Source organism: Bidens hawaiensis, unplaced genomic scaffold, assembly GCF_021521415.1.
Source record: "Bidens hawaiensis isolate Kalapana, Puna unplaced genomic scaffold, B.hawaiensis_p1.1 tig00047992_1, whole genome shotgun sequence".
Classification (NCBI taxonomy): Eukaryota; Viridiplantae; Streptophyta; class Magnoliopsida; order Asterales; family Asteraceae; genus Bidens; species Bidens hawaiensis.
Window position 1 is genome coordinate 27,815 of NW_027498572.1, and position 17,517 is coordinate 45,331.

The following is a 17,517-nucleotide window of genomic DNA, read 5'->3' on the forward strand; positions in this document are numbered from 1 at the left end:
TTTATGGTACATGAACTAAAACAAAAAAAACAAACAAAACTGATATTCGGTCGGTTTTCGTTATGTTTGTTATGAAACTGGACCTAATATAGAACGGGATGAGTCAACACGAATTCAATCAATATTCGTCATGTTTGTTACGCTACCAAAACTAAAATAAAACACAAAAAAAAAACAAATATCAAATGCATATTTTGCAAATCACAACATATTCTTATAAAGCTGTTTGGGCAAATGATATATGTATGAAACACAATGATCAATTATGAAAATTGACTTTCAAAATAATATGAATCATTGTTCAACTTAAAACTCTTAGCCCAATTAATTTGGTCATTATAAAAATACCTTCAAACATCTTAGTGTGAAACTAAGAAGGAATATGGTAGAATGCAAAAATAATAGCAACCCAATAGCAAATTCACAGCATTGTAAAAATTCACAGAATTGTAAATAAAAACTCACCCACAAATCTGGCCCCACCTAAATAGTGACACAAAAAACAAAACCCACAGAGCTTCCACGTAGAGACTCGAAATTGTATTGCCGGACGATAACCACAACTAACCTACAACCTAACAACATCACCATCCCACCAAAGCTACATTTATTGTTTATACATGAAACAATTATAACATATACAAAAACAAATCAAAACCAATTTGTGACACCAAACTTCTATTTTATACTAATTAGATAATGGTTGTTTCAGGTTGGATGATGGCCCATAACTAGTAGTTAAGTATTGTTTAAAAAATCATATTATCTGGAAGCTTTAACAATTTATGGCCTGGACAGCATTAGCACTTTTATTTGCTAATAATTTTGTTTAATATTATAAATATGAAAAAGAAAGGGATGTATTCAAGACACTCCCCAAAAAGGGAATTGATCTATGGTCGATTTCATAAAATTTATAGTTATACCTCGTAAAAAAAACTTTTCTTTTGTGGAATTAAACAGTTCCTTTTTTCAGAAAGAAATTATGTTCAAGTAAGCAAATAGAAAAGGTGTCATGGTTACAAGAGTCTATCTATCGCATATAGACTTTAAGGGTATCGTAGCCTAACCGTCGAGGTGATCGCCCCATCTATCCTCCTGAGGAGAAGTTTGGTTTCAAACCCCGGTTCGAACAGGAGGAGTACGCCATGCTAATATGCCTTGGATGATCCACATCTCAGGGTCAGGCGTCGATGAGCACATTGAACTATCCATGTGGCCGATAACCCTCACAGCCCAGGCATAACGACGCAATTATCAGGGGCGCGCTCTACCCACTGATTTAATAGCCCGTTGTGCGAGCCCCCCCACCAGGGCCCACTATGCCAAAAGCGAGAGAAATTCCATCCCTCTCTTTCCTTTTTTCGTCCTCATGCCGTCGGTGTGGAACGGAGACTGAATTGATGATAAAATAGAATCAATAATTTATTTGTTATGAATAAAAATACGGGTTGAGTTATTCTATAAGGCTATGTGTAGTGGACGATGTCCTTGAATTTTTTGATGGTCGGGATGATGAGCTGGCTCGTCGAGCGACCGGAACGGTGGATGCCTCACTCCATTTCGTGCATAGCCATAGTTTTCCCCAACATTTTAGTTGCTTGAACGCTTTCTCGAGCTGCCCTTCGGTGTCTCATTGAGATCGAAAGTCACTTGGGATCGAATGTCGGCGTTGTTTTGCCCGCTACGCCAACCAGCCCCGCACAAGCGGTTGTATATTTCGTAAAATTTTTGGCAATCGGAATTTAGGCCCTTCCAGTGGGCTTGAACAACTTCTTTACCCCGGTAGTCTTCGGGTTTACCCGTTAGCGAAAGTCAGGCTTCAAATACTTTTTCCAAAATATCCTGGCGGCTTGAAAATTAGCTACAAATTAAAATTATTTGTCACAATTAGTATACATTTTTAATAAACACTAAATAAAGTTATATAAGTAGTTAATATTAAAAAACTTACTGTTGGGTCAAGAAATTAACCTAAGGGGGAGATTGTTGAGTCAAAGATTTGACCTAAATGAAGTACATGGAAGATTGGAATCTTCTCAACCTCCTCTGATTTCGCTAAGTAATGGATCCGGGCACACCTTAGACATCCGAGCAAACTTTTACTTAGCCGGGTACGATATTTTTCCTACCGGGCAAGGTTTACTTCAAGTAGTCTTCTTAAGTGGATATCCGAGCAGGGTTTGCAAATTAGTGCATTGCCGGGTAAGGTACACTAGTTTATGTAAATCTGGGCAAGGTTCACTTTATCAAGCAAGTCTGTTCTTCAGAACCAAGTATTTTACTCTTCCGAGTAAGGTTTGATTAACCAAGTCCAAGAAGTCAAGAAATTGGAAGACCGGGCAAGGTATTCGTTAATAAGTATGGTCCAAGTATGCTTGATGATCTAAAGGAATATCTCTAAGTAATATCGGGCAAGGTTCAGCTCAAGCAAGGAACAGTACTCCCGAGTACACTTTGCTAATAAGTTATTTTATAGCAAAGAGCTGAAATGGATCATTGAAGAACAAGGTTGCTCGTAAGGAGTTGTTGGGCAAAGTCTGGCAAAGTCAAGAAGACTGAAGTCTACTCGTGAGTATTTTACTTGGTAAAATACTCTTCAAGTAAAGTCTACTCGGAAACTGATCCCGAGCACACTTCTATGTTACCAAGTTATGAAGGATGGCCGAGCATACTCGGAAAGACAAGATTGATGCAAAGCCTACCCGGAAGACTTGTTTTACACTTAGTTTATTTTGAATATGTAATTTGAATATGTATGATTGTATTTAGGGTTTCTAGAAGGAATGACAGCTGTCCTAGGTTGGCAGGCCTATAAATAGAATGTTTAGGGCACGCCGCCAGAGAGACGGACAAGGTAGAGAGAGAGATAAGCCTTTACACTTTTCGGATAAAAAAGAATATTTCTTGAAAGTGACGGCTGTCCTAGGATTCCTAGAAAACCCTAAATCGATCAATCATTTGTATGATTTATATTATATGAATGGAAATCTTTTGAGTGAATCCTGTGTGTGCTTCCTACCTTTGATTATTCTTTGCAACCGTATGTTTGTTATTGATTCCGCCTTTAACAAACGGATATCTTTCTAAATATAGCAACCCGTCATTAACTCTCTTGTCAACACATTAATCTGTGTGAGTTATGACATGATTGATTAAGATCCAGCTGAAATCGAGGGACCCGACAAGTGGCATCAGAGCTAATTACTGCTATTTTGGAAAGATTGTTGCTAATTGAAGATTTGAAGAAGAATGACGTAAGCAGACCACTGTTCCATTGATTTGTGACGTCAGCAGCCTTGTTTTTCATTTTTCTTCCAGGTCTACAATCTACCGGTGTTTTCTCTTCCTTATTTCAATTAAAGTTCTAATCTTTATATATAAATCTTGTTCTAATCACATCAGACACATCAGATCTGAGCATTCTGTTTTCAGATCTGATTATTTTGAAACTCTGTTTTAACAAAGAAACTCATTTTTGATTTCTCAAAATGTCTGGATATGAGGAACAAGAGGTGTCTACTAACAAGATACCAAGGTTGTATGGATAGGAAAACTTTATCAAATGGAAAGTACTCTTTGAAGCAGCCGTATGCTACAATGATATTGATATGTGGAACTCCATCAAGAATGGTCCACAAACTGCTGTTGAAGAAGGTGCAAATGCAGCTGCAACTGCTGCTGTAAGAGAAAAAATGAGAAAGGTGGATGACAAAGCCTTAGCTATGATTAAGCTAGGTTTGTCTTGGGAGATTCTGACCAAGGTGGCACATCACACAACTGCCAAGCAAATGTATGATGCCATCCTTGAGATGTATGAAGGGAATACTGAACTAAAGAACATAAAGAAGCAAAGATTGAAGCAACAGTTAGAAAGGTTCAAGTATAAGGATGGAGAGAGGTTGAAATCGATACTAGAACGTTTTCTAAGTATTGTGAATGAGTTGAGGACAACTGATTATGTAATGACTGATTTTGATTTGAATACAAAGCTACTCAACTCAATGCCAAAAGAATGGTATACTGCTTGCAAGTTCATCCTTCAGAAGCATAATTTCAATGAATTGAAATTGGATGATGTAGTATGCTTTCTTCAGGCTGCAGAACTTGAAATGATAGAGAATGAGATGATTAAAGAAGACATACCCTGCTTCAATGTTTCAAATGCACTGATTGCACCCATGGAAAATCTGTCTACTAAGAATCAACAGCAAATTCCCATTATTGAAGAACCAGCTGAACATAATGTTGTTACTCCAAAGTCTTTCATTGGAGGTAGCACAAGTAATCAAGGAAATCAGCAGAGGTTCAATGTGCAACTGATTGATGACACTGATTCTGCCTCTATGCCAAGTGGAAATGTTCCTCATACTGGCACATGACATGGTCAAAGCAATGAAACACAGGCTTTGCTGTCTATGTTTACTGAGTCATATAATGCATTTGTTGCAAAGAACCTAATTCACACAAGTGTGGTACAAGATGATTTAGAGCAAATTGATGCAGATGACTTGGAAGATATGGATTTGAAGTGGCAAGCTGCCATGTTGGGTTTGAGAAGTAAAAGGTTGTATAACAGAACTGGTAGGTCTCTGGTTTTTGGTCCTAATGACAGGATTGAATTTGACAAGTCAAAAGCAATCTGCTACAATTGTCAGCAACCTGGTCATTTTGCAAGAGAATGCAATCAACCAAGAAACTTTCAAATGAATCAATTCCAGAATCAACAACCAAGAGGTCAGCAGCATTACCAACAAAATCAACCAAGATTCAACAACAACAGCAATCAAATGAACAACTTCAACAACAACAACTTCAATCCCAACAACAATTACAACCCCAACTTCAACAACTTTCAGCCTCAAATGAATAATCAACAACAAAGTATGCAACAGACTCAAGGTTTTCAAATTAATAACAATCAAAACCTTCAAGCAGCTCAAAATGTTCCAAACAACACTGTTCCAGCAAATCAAAATCAGATCAGAAATCAAGGAAATGTGGCAGTGACTACACAGCATGAAGGAAATTTTGATTGGAGCAATCATGAAGAGGATATTGCAGATGATATCAGGAAAGCAAATGTGGCATTCATGGAAACAATTAAGAAAGAAAAAAGGATCATCATCTCAGGTACACTCTGCTCCTACAGTTGATTTAAATGAACTTATCATTGAATTGAAAACAAAAGTAGGCAAGCTGGAAAGTGAGTGTTTTAGAAAACAAAGTATCATCAATGAGTATGAGACAAGTGAGATGATCAGTGATGAAAAGATTAAAAGCCTTGAAGATGATTGCATGATCATTTACATAAATCAAACCAGATACACCACTGAGATTGATGGATTAAAGAAGATGTTGGTTGAAGAAAAGGTGCAAAACACAAGACTGAAGGTTGAAACTGAATTTCTGAAGAACTTGGTCTCAACAGGAAACATATGCGGCATACTGAACAAGGTGAAGGAACAAGACAAATACAAAACAGTTCCACCTCCATTCAACAACAACTTCATGCCAAAAGTTGACAAAGAGAAAAGAGATGCATACTTTCAACAATTCAGAGATGTCTTTCAAGACAAGGAAGAATTTGTTGATTTGTACAAAAAGGTAGAAGTGAATGAAGAAGGAGAGTTTGTGATTAAGAAAGAAGTAAAAGAGGATAAGTCAATTGGAGTTCAAGTCTCTGAGGATGACTTTGATTCAGTTGAGTTGGATCAAGATGATTTGAGTGATTTGAGTGATCAAATTACTGAAAAGGAAATCAAAGCTGCTGAAAGAGGAAGAAAATATAAGAAACCTGAATCTGTTGATAAACTTCCAAAGTATCCACCAGTCCCACCAAGATTGAAGAAACAGAATGATAAAATGAAAAGAGAAGAGAACATGTTTCTTTTGATATTTGTGAAAGGAGGAAGATAAACTATAATGCACTCAGACCACCAAGCAAGGCTGTATTGAGTAAGATAAAGAGGGACAACAAAAAGAAGACGGTGACTGAAAAAGTTGATATAGAAAATTTTATCCCAGTTTATCCAATCTTTTCTAGTCATGAGGTGTTGGATGTTAGAGAAGTGGAAACTATGGAAGAGTATGAGAAAAGACAGTCAAAGGATAGAGAAAGCAGTGATGAAGAACCTGTGATTATGGAGAAAATTGTCTTTGTCAAAAGCAAACTTGAAAGACAAGACATCAAGATTGAGAAATTTGTTCCTTTTTCAATTGATTTTGATGGTTTAAAAAATTAGAAGACTCTAGGAGTCAAAACACCTAAGCCAAGTGAAAGATACAAGAAACCTAAAGAACATGAATTATTCAAAGGCAAGGTTTGGTGCAAAAGGTGTGATGAATATGGTCACCACACAGATTCATGCAATGAAAGATTCAAATTCAAACCATTTCATGTACCAGATGGAACAAAGTATGGCCAAGACTTTGTCTTGTACAAACAAAAGTATGATGAATATCTGGGAAAAGGAAAGGTGTGTGGAAATGAAACCATGAACAGAGAAGAAAAGAAATCTGAAAAGGAGACAAGGATTGAGAAGAAAGTGAATGAACTAGAAAGAAGAAATAAATCTCCTAAGAAGCATGAGAAATTGAACAAAAAGAACTATCAGTCTTTGAAAATCAAACAAGATACTCAATCAGTCAAATCTGATGGTTCATAAGGATCATCAAGTAGTGAGAAGACAAGAAGAAAAGATGCACATTCTAGAAATAAACCAACATAACTCACTGGTGATGAGAAGTTTCTATTAAGACATGGATATGAACCACATGGTTTCCTTTGGAAACCTAAGACTGAGAGTAAGGTTGAGCAATTTGCCGATGTGAGAGACTACTCTGAGACGAAGGACTATGTGATAAAGGAGTATGCCACTGACTCAGCTGAACACCAGTGTCCAACCTCACTTGTTAAAACTCCAAGAGAGTGTGGTTATGAAACTGATAATTCAGACAACTTAGAATTGACTCATGAAGATCCTAAACCAACAATACTCACTTCCCAAGCTGTGTCTGAAACTGAATCTGATGAGCTGCAAGTTGATAAGGCTTGCACTTCATCACTCAACTAATCAAATTTTCTTTGTATGTGCAGGAACAGTCCACTCCTCTGAATGACATATGGTATACGGATAGTGGTTGTTCTAGGCACATGACTTGTGACAAGAGATCTCTTGTCAATTATGAAGAGAAGTATGAAGGTCCAATAGCTTTTGGGAGTGATGAGAATGGTGGAAAGATTGTTGGAAAAGGAATCTTAACAAATGAGAAAGCCTCATTTGATAATGTATTCCATGTTGAAGGTCTTCAGTACAATCTGCTAAGCATATCACAAATGTGTGATAAGGGTTACAAAGTCAGTTTTGATGATTCACACTGTTTCATTTTAAAACCTGAGTTTGTAATTCCACCTGAAATGATTATGATGATGGCACCAAGAAATGGTAACTTGTATGAATTGAATATGAAAGAAGCTATTTCAAGAGGAGGTGCATGTTTTGTTTCCAAAGCCACTGAAAATGAGTCAAAATTATGGCATAAGAAACTATGTCAAGTGAACTTGAAGAACATGAATAGACTTGTCAAAGGTGAGCATGTCATAGGCTTACCTACAAGAGAATTCAAGTTGGAAGATCATTGTGATTCATGTCAAAAGGGAAAACAACACAAATCTACTCATAAGCCAAAGCTCATCAACTCAATTGATCAAGTACTTGAATTACTTCACATGGATCTCTTTGGTCCTGTGAGTGTACCAAGTATTGGGAAGAAAAGATATTGTCTGGTGATCATTGATGACTATTCAAGATACACTTGGGTTTATTTCCTAAGTACCAACGATGAGACTGCAGAGTTGATTAAAGGTTGTGTAACAATGATTGAGAACAAGTTGAATAAGACAGTCAAGATGATGAGAAGTGACAATGGCACTGAGTTCAAGAATGGAGTTATGCAAGAATTCTGTGAAGCAAAAGGAATACAACAACAATTCTCAGCTCCTAGAACTCCTGAACAAAATGGTGTTGCAGCAAGAAGAAATAGAACTTTGATTGAAGCTGCAAGAACCATGTTGGCAGATGCTAATCTGCCTGTCACTTTTTGGGCTGAAGCTATAAATACAGCATGCTATGTTCAGAACAGGGTTGTCAACAAAAGGCATAACAAAACTCCATATGAAATATTTCACAACAGAAAGCCTTACATTAAGTTTTTCAAGCCCTTTGGATGCAAATGTTTTCTACTGAACACAAGATACTATTTGAACAAGTTTCAAACAAAGTCCCTGGATTGTTTCTTTGTGGGATATTCTACACACTCAAAAGCCTACAGAGTTTATGTGAAAGATCACTTGAGTGTTCTAGAATCATCTGACATCATCTTTAATGAGAATCAATTCAATACAGTTGATGGTGCAGCATGGCTGTTTGATCATGAGAAGTTAATAAGGTCTTTCAAGATTTATCCTGAAGACTTTGATGAATCGTTCTACAAGACCAGTGAATTTGAAGAGAAAAAGAAGAAGTCATTGGACTTGGAAAAATTATGAAAGAAGGTTGCTGAAAAGGAAAAGGAATATACGTTTGTGAAGAACTCCTCATGTGATATTGGTGAACCTAATCAAGAAAACAATCACAATGTTGACCATGATCATACTGAGAACAATCAAGACAATCAAGATGTACAGGATGATCAAGTTCAGAATGAGGGTGACACAAGCAACCAAGCAAGTGGAGAAGAAGCTGCATCTACAGCAAGATTTCAAGATCTATTTCAAAGATTGAACTTAGAAAACAATGGTGCATCTACTTCAAGACAACATAATGATGAAGCACCAGAATTTCATGATGCAGAGACTGATTTGATCATTGAAGAACCAGAACTCAATGAAACAAATCTTGACACAACTATGTCTACAGATATGATTCAAACTCCTTATGTGGAAAAGAATCATCCTTCTGAAAACATCATTGGTGATTTGCATGAAAGAGTTACAAGAAGTCATTCCGAAATTGCAAACATTTGTCTTTACTCTTGTTTTCTATCCCAAATAGAACCAAAGAACATAGCACAAGCATTAAAAGATAATAGTTGGGTGGAAGCAATGTAAGAGGAATTGGCACAATTTAGAGATCTGCATGTGTGGGATCTTGTTGATAAGCCATTTGACAGATATGCAATTGGAACCAAATGGGTTTTCAGAAACAAAAGGGATGAAAGGGGTTTGGTGATTAAGAATAAAGCTAGACTTGTAGCACTGGGATGTCTTCAAGAAGAAGGAATAGACTTTGAGGAAGTCTTTGCACCAGTTGCAAGAGTTGAAGCTATCAGGATTTTTCTTGCATATGCTGCCTCAAAGAACATTAAAGTGTTCCAGCTTGATGTTAAGTCTGCATTTCTAAATGGAAAGATTGATGAAGAGGTGTATGTTGCTCAACCTCCAGGTTTTGAGGATCCAATGTATCCAAACAGGGTGTATAAGTTAAACAAAGCCCTTTATGGATTGCATCAGGCTCCTAGAGCATGGTATGATGAGCTATCAAATCATCTTCTTGAAAATGGTTTCAAAAGAGGAGCCATTGACAAGACACTCTTCTACAAAAGAAAGGGATCAGACTTGCTTCTGGTACAAGTGTATGTGGATGACATCATCTTTGGTTCTACAAATGAACAAATGAGTATGGAATTTGAAGGGGTAATGAAATCCAAATACAGCATGAGTTCTATGGGAGAAATGAACTTCTTTCTAGGATTGCAAGTTCAACAGAAGGCTGAGGGGATTTTCATTCATCAAAGCAAATATGTGCAGGACAACTTGAACAAGTCCAACTGTCAAGAGTACAAGACTGCTTCAACTCCAATGGACACCAAAGAAAAGATGATTGCAGATGAAAAGGGGGAGCCTATAGATGAACATGAATACAGAGCCAAAATTGAATCTCTGATGTATTTGACTGCAACAAGACCAGATATCATGTTTGCTGTATGTGTGTGTGCAAGATTCCAATCAAGTCCAAAAGTCTCCCACATGAATGCTGTGAAAAGAATATTCAGATATTTGAAGGGAAGACCAGACTTAGGGATTTGGTATCCAAAGAACCAAGCTTTTGATCTAATTGCATATACTGATAGTGATTATGATGGCTGCAACATGAGCAGGAAGTCAACCTCTGGAGGATGTCAATTTTTGGGTGAAAGGCTAGTGTCATGGCAATGTAAAAAGCAGACTACAGTTTCAATCTCTACTGCAGAAGCTGAATATGTTGCTGCATCCGCCTACTGTGTACAAGTTCTATGGATTCAAAATCAAATGCTGGACTATGGTTTGAATTTCTTGAACACTCCTATTCTTATTGACAATAATGCTGCATATTTTACTGTTAAAAATCCAGTTCAACATTCCAAAACTAAGCACATTGAAATCAGACATCATTTTATTAGAGACTGTAGTGAAAAATGTTTGATTGAAATGTAAAGGGTTGATACAAGTGACAATTTGGCTGACCTATTCACCAAACCACTTGATAGAACCAGGTTCAACTTTCTTCTGAAAGCCTGGGAATGATCAACTCTGATGAAATCTGATTAAGGATGTGTGTCTGGTTGTGTGTCTCTCTGTGCTAACTGATTTGTTTTACAGAGGTTACACCTTATGAATGTTGATTGAATATGTTTTGAATATGTTTCAACTGAATGTTGATTAAATATGTTTTGAATATGTTTCAACTGAATGTTGATTGAATGTGTTTTGAATATGTTTAAACTGAATGTTGATTGAATATGTTTTGAATATGTTTCAACTGAATGTTGATTGAATATGTCACTGGTTTGAAGTTAACTGATAGGTGATTAAGTGATTATCTGTGCAATTTGTTTGAAATTGATGATAAATTTTGACTATCAAGTTAACTGATCTAATGTTATGATAAGTAGTTTGATATGTTTGGGTGAGATTGAATACTTATCTGATGTCATGAGTAATCACATGTTTATGATTACTTGAATATGTTAGTTATCTGATATTCTGATGTTGTTAAGATAGGATAGACATTGAATGTTAGTACAGTCTGTTTTTCTTGATAATGTTAAGAATGATTAAGATTTGATTATGTGATGCAACTGTTTATGTCAAAAATGTGTTTTATGTCAAAATTAAGTGATTCAATGAATTTTTATAATGAATTTTGCATAAATACCTTATTTTGGTCAAAACATGAGCAAGTTGATTAATGGTGTAGAGATATGATAAAATTATTCAGTTCAAGCTTTAAAGAAGCTTAAAAGAAGGATTTTTAAAGAGAAGTCTCAAGTAGTTGTTCTTGCTGAAAACTATGTCATTTGCCCAGTTGGAAGGACATGCACTTGTGTATGTTTGGTCCTTAAATCTCTATAGATTCAAAGGATAGCCATTGACCTGAAAACTGAATGCATTTGGGGCAATTATGACTTGTTTCTTATTCCTTCACTTAAAACTATGTCAATAGCTCTGACCTTAAAAGGACATATATTCACATGTATTTTTGGTCCTGTTGACCACTTTTGGACAAACAGGATAGCCATTAACCTGACAATGAAGAGATATTGGGGTGATTGAATATTAAACTGTGTTTATGGGAAATGATAGTACATTGACTGCTTAGCTGATCATATTGAATTAATAGGCTAAAAAGACCTTAGTATAGTCACTAACATGTATGGTTGCTTTCCCATGATGATGTAAAATCTTAGGTGATATAAACATAATGAATATGCTGATCTTTATGTGGAGATACATAGTTGTCTTTGCATGTCTCAAGATAAATCTCTCCGAATGATAGGCAGAAAAGTGATTATCTAGTCATACACGAGCCTGTTGTTATTTGGTCAACCAAAAATGAAACATCTTTAAATATGACAAGGAACATGCTTTAAGAAAATTTGAGAAAATATCAAAAACAAGGGGAAGAATGAATAAATCAACCAAAAGTTGATAAGTGTTTTAAATATTTTATCAAACAAGAGGGTTACAACAAGAACTACAAGGACGTTTGCAAATTCTGTCTCATCTTGAATGAAAGGCATGTGGCTAACTGTAAGTCCAACGTTCAACCTCTATATATGTTTGAATAAAAAAAATAAAAATTACAAAAATACAATAAGTTCTGTCATACAAAAACTATTTTTGACCAAATACAGGAGGTTGGAGTCAAATTGGGGTGATCTGGGGAAAGCCAAATAAGCTTTGAGAAGAGATATGAGGCATCATAGCACAGTGTTGACCATTAATGCATTATGCTTTAAATGAACCTAAATCATATCACCAAAGAGATGAAATTCATGCTAAGTTTATACCTGCTGTTAACCTATCTATGCTGTCATAATAATGCTGAGAATGAAGTATTGAGAAAACTACTTAGTCAATATGATCCCATTTTTGAGATCTTTTCAGAAAATGGAAGAAACTGTTTTGAAGAGAAATATAACTGAAATTTGATATTTAAATGCACCATTTGCTCTTAAACTATGATCTGAAAAGAAAAATATATTTTGACAAAGTGGTTTAAATCAAAAAGTGTTGCATTTTGCCTAAAATAGGTTGAATATGTAAGTTCGGGCAATGTTTGATGTCTTATAACCTTCCCGGGCACAAACTGTTTGAATATGTATTTTCGGGTTAGGTTTAATGATTTACAACTTTTCCGGGTACAAAACAGTTGATTATGTGTGAATATGTTGTTTCGGGTAATGTTTGATATTCTTCAACCTTTCCGAGTAAGCTTAGTCATTTTTGACTAACTTTATGATTTTCGGGCATGCTTTGAAGTGTTTACACTTTCCGGGTAGAGTACACAGTTGTACTTATTTCTCGAGCAAGCTTGAAGTCTTGAGATGATTATGTGTTGTTATAGCTAGCTTTTAACAAGAAATTCTTGTTTAGGGCAAGCTATGAATGTTATATGCTGATTGTCATTTCAAGCAAACTTTATGAACTTAAGTTAGTACACCGAGTAAGCTTTGTAATTTGTGTGAATATGTTGTTAGGAAAGGTTTGTTAATCTTTCCAGGCATGCTTAGATATTACTATTTAAGTTTGTCATTTTTCGGGTATGGTTTGACATGTTGAAATCCCTCGGGTAAGGGCATACCTGATGATTGAATATGTTTATCCTAGCAAGCTTAGTGCTAACACAGGATTTTTGGGCAAGCTCTTCGAAATTTTAGACTATAGCACACTTAAATGTTTATGTGTTTTAATTTCATTCCGAGCATGATCTGTGATATGTGTGTTTATGATTTCATTGAAATTACAATTGTTTTCAGGCAAACTTTGTTTTCCGGGCACACTTTATATTTCGGGTACACTTTTGTTCCCTCAATATACTTGGTAATTTCAAAACTTAACTTTCCGAGTACACTGTCTGCTAGAATTCCTTTTCCGGGCACACTTTGTACTATATGAAGGTTATTCGGGTATAATTTGCATTAGAAAGGTGTTCGGGCACACTATTCTCTTGAATGGTTGCTCGGGCACACTATGTTTTCAAGCATACTTGAATGAATGTGTTACTTGGTTGAATATGTTTTGAGTATGATTGTTTGATTATGATTCTTATTTCATTAGGGTTTATGCTAGATAAGTTTTAGTTTGAGATTGAGAAATCTATATGGGTGTCTTGATTGATTCCTAGTAAGGATGTTTATTTGATGTTTATACTTGATTATTTGTCTTGTGATTAATTTCTCAAGAAATCTAGTATTTCGGGTAAGCTTTCTTCATTATGTCTTAACTCTAAGTTAATTAAAATGAAAATTTTCTAAGCAAAGTTTGACCGGGTAAGGTTTGTAAGTGGAAGTATACCGAGTAGACTTTGGATATATTAATCTTTCGGGTACGGTCTTATGAACTTAAATGAAATTAAGCGTTTTTAATATATCAAGTGGATAATGTTACTGTTTGACAGCTAATAATTCACAAAATGACAAAAAGCATTTAAAACCCACTTTCAAAAAGTATATAAGAGGGAGTTAGGCAAATTTTTCAACATTATTTCCCTCTCTCTCCTTCCACTGCAAATCCTTACTCCCAAAGAAACCCAAACCGACTTATCACATTCTATTATTCCAAACCCTAACTTTTATCAGCCCTCTAATTCCGACTCGGTAAGCATTAATAATATGTTTTCCGATCAAGATTAGACTATAATGGGCTTTAATTATTTTCTTGATTACTAATACTCTGTTTATGTGTTTAGGTTATTAATTTTTCGAAGAACAGGTTCATGAAGATTTCTTTCTTTCTTCTTCATTTTTACAACTTGAAATTATCTAAAGTATTGAACTTTATGACTAATTTCACTTTGAATATGTTTGTTTATGTGTTTCAAATATGGCAGAAGAAGAACAGCCAAAGTATTTCTTTGAAAAGAAACATAATATGTGTGCACTTCTGCAAGTCACACCTGACAATGAGCCTGTGGCACCAATGATCAGATGGATGGCTCGATCAAATGTCAACTTTGCTCTTACTGAAAATCCTGTCATCTACAGAAATCACTCACTTGATTTCTGGAGATCAGCGGAACTTGTAGAAGACATCAATGGGAAAAGAATTGAAGCATCCATTGCTGGTCAGGAAATACATGTGACAGAAGGGATGATTAGAAGATGTTTGAGGTTAAATGATGATGATCATAACCATATAGACTTCAAAACTGCACACCTGATGAGAATATTTGAAGAAACAATGGGTTATCAGGGAACTGTGCATGAAGGACAGTTTCAAAAAGGGATGTTTCCAATGATGTACAGATTCCTCATTCATCATGTGATACATGGGTTTGCTCCTAGAAAAGGATCATGGACTTTGATGAGTCATGATCTAGAAAATGCCACTGTAGGGATTATGTATGATCTGCCGTTTAATTTTTCGAAAATGATCTTTAATGGTCTGGTATCAAACTTGAACAAGGATGAGAAGGATAGATTTTTGCAGTATCCAAGGTTCTTACAGATAATATTCAACAGCGAATTGCAAGATCTACCAACCATTGGTATCACCCACCTACTCCAAAACCTTGACACTTACAAAAGAATTAAGAATCCGGGGGTGGCCAACCGATTCAATACTGATGTACCATTTGAAATTCTGCCATGGCTTCTAGACCATGACTTGGCTGTAATGCCTGTGCCTGAGTTAAGCTCAGAGGAGGAAGGAGGAGATGATGATGAGAGTAATGATGATGGAAGTTCTGATGATGAAAATGATGGAGATGATGAAGAAGCTGGGATAGCTATGATTGAACAACATATTCCTACACCACCACAGTCACCACCACAAACTCCACCACATCAAATTACTCACACACCACCTCAAACCCTACATTTGAGCCAACCTGAAACCTCTACACATCAATCACCACCACCATCCAGATTTCAAATCCACACAATAACCCAAGAACAGCCTGATTTTGAAACTTTTTCTACATCACCACCTACAAGTTCACATGTTGATACCTTTCAGAGAAACCTGGACCTGATGTTAGAGAATGTTGATTTGAAAAGAAGAGTTTAGGAGGTTACAGATGAAAATGTTGTGTTAAGAAAGAGAAATGAAGAGGTAAATGATGAGAATGTGATATTGTTACAAAGATTGGTAGAAGCTAACTTGAAGATTCAAACCCTGGAGCAGGAGGTTGAGAAGACCTCAGCTGCCCCAAAACAGGGGGAGAATGTATCTGTACCAATTATAACTGAAGTGAATATGGGTGAAGCTGTAAGTGTTGCAGAAACTGCTGATGCTTTAAAGCTGATCATGAATGAATATGATGATGGTAATGAGAGCAGTGATGAAAGAAGAACAGAAAATAGGTGACAAGTCTGAGAGTGCAGAACAGAGATATGATTATGACTTTGTTATATGGAGAGATGATGATGAAGTGGAAGTAAGAGGAGAAGAGGCCAATGATGCGGAAATTGAAAACCTAAATGATGAAGAGGGTATGGCCACTGAAGAGTTGACTGATGTTGTGGATGAAGAGTTAACTGTAGAAAACATAAATGAAAATGCTGCTACTGAGGAACTTATAAACACTGAACAAGAAGCTGATCAAGAAGTTAGTTCCAAGAGGGTAGAGCATGACTTAGAACTGGAAGCACTTCACGAAGAAATTGATAATTTCCCTCCAACAAGTCCTCCTGAAACTGAAGAAGAATTAAAGAAGAGAATGGATAAGGGAAAGGGAATATTGACAGAAGAAGAGCCTCTTAAGGCATATCCTGAAAAGGATGTTTTATTCAGAGATGATGCTGCTGCTGCCTTCAAAGAACAAGAAAGAATTATCAAAGAGTCAATGGAAAGGGAGAAAATAGCCCAATCCTTAACTCATGAAGAAATGGTAGAGCAGGAGATCTTGATCAATGAAGCCAACATAGCAAAAGAAACACTTGATGATGTGGCTGATCAAGAGGTGATAGAGGAGTTGATTAAGATGAATAGAGCCTAGGAAGTTGATAATTCCTTAGCTATGGTGATTAGCATGTTTCATCCCCAGAGTCAAACAACTGAAACTGCTGAACCAGCCAATTTGAATACTGGTCTGATTCCTGAAAAGGAAATTGGTGAGTCAATTGCCTCTATGGCTGCCAAGAAATGGGCTGAACAGGTGAGAGAGGATTTGAGGAAGAACCCTACTGACAGCTGGTCAGAAAGGGTGAATGTACCTGAAACTCAAAAACCAGAAACTCTTCAACAAAAGAGAGAGAAACTTTCTAAACTTCATGAAGAATTTTCTGAGAAAGTCAACAGATTTGCCAAGATATATCAGAGAAGAAAAAGAGCAGCTGAACAAACTGAACAAGAAAAGACTGCTAAGAGGGGCAAGTGGGATGAGAAAAATAAGTATTTTGTTGAGACCCCTGATGATGAAGCAAGTCCCATAAGGGCAACACCTTTGCAAACTCTAAGATCTGATGAACATGTGCAAGGTGTCCCTGATGTACCAACTAGAGATGAACCAGATCATCCACCATCTGATGAACCATAGATAGATGCTATGAATGAGCTGACTGAAGAAGAGGATGACTCTGATGATGACAATGATGATAACCCTGAGAATTATGAAGGGAAAGTTGGTACAGCTGCTAATGTTATGTCCCCACAAGTTGAAATGACTGATGTACACAGGGCAAACATTGAGCTGAATATGTTGGAAGCCAAAAGGCTTATGGAACAAAAGAGTAGAGATGCCAAGAAATATAGAGATTATCTAAGAAGGCACAACTACTCTAAAAAAGATTTGTCTCATTTTACTTTTGATCAACTCCAAAATCTCTATAACAGTGAAAAAGAAGAAGTGATTAAGAAAGCTGTAAGAGAAAATGAAGAACTTGAAAAGATGGAGGAATTGAAGAAAAAGTTTGGAGGCATGTGTGGTTATTTATTGGAAAGGGGGATGAAGCCTGAAATTGTAGAGAATTTATCCAGAGAATCAGTGGTGGACCAATATAACAGGCTGAAAAGAAAAGAAAAATCAAAAA